Genomic DNA, 688 nt, shown 5'->3' on the forward strand with positions numbered 1-688 from the left:
GGTTCTGTGCCTAAGCCTACCCGAGGCACCCTCAGCTAGTAAGAGTTCACTCCCAGTCCTTAGGTGAAACCTGCTCACCTCCCTGATCACCACCGTTCAGGCCCTGAAAGCTTTGTGTGTAGGGGGTCACTTGCTGGCAGCCTTGGGGGTTGGGAGCACCAGTAGCTGCCACCTCCACTCCTTCTTCCCCAAGGGAGACAAAACTAGTCCAGCCAGTTCTCCTGGGTCACAGGGACACCTGCTCTGTCGTGGGAGACTTCCAAGCCACCTGCATTAGTCATTTGGCCCAGATATTCTCTGCTCCCTCTTTGAACAAAGGAAAATATCCTTTTATATCGGACATTACTTCCCTGGAGTCTGGGCCAGTCCTATCTCAGCCTATATGACAGATTCCCCCTTGGCCTCCCTGGGGTGAGAGGAGGGGGTGGGTAAAGTGGGCCTTCTTCTCTCAAAGTGCTGTTGTTTATTCACTCGACAAATATTGATGGAACAATTCCTGGGAAGGTCTAAGCACTGTAGATATATCAGGAACAAAATAGACAAAAGTCGATGCCTTTGTGGACCTTTTGTTTCTAATGAGGACAACAGACAATAAACAAATGTCTAATATAATGTCAAGGGTGATGAATAAAAATAAAATAGGGTAAGGAATTCGAGAATGATGGAGGTGGGGCTATGTTAGACAGAT

The sequence above is a fragment of the Colobus angolensis genome, unplaced genomic scaffold (assembly GCF_000951035.1).
Source record: "Colobus angolensis palliatus isolate OR3802 unplaced genomic scaffold, Cang.pa_1.0 Scaffold114, whole genome shotgun sequence".
Lineage (NCBI taxonomy): Eukaryota > Metazoa > Chordata > Mammalia > Primates > Cercopithecidae > Colobus > Colobus angolensis.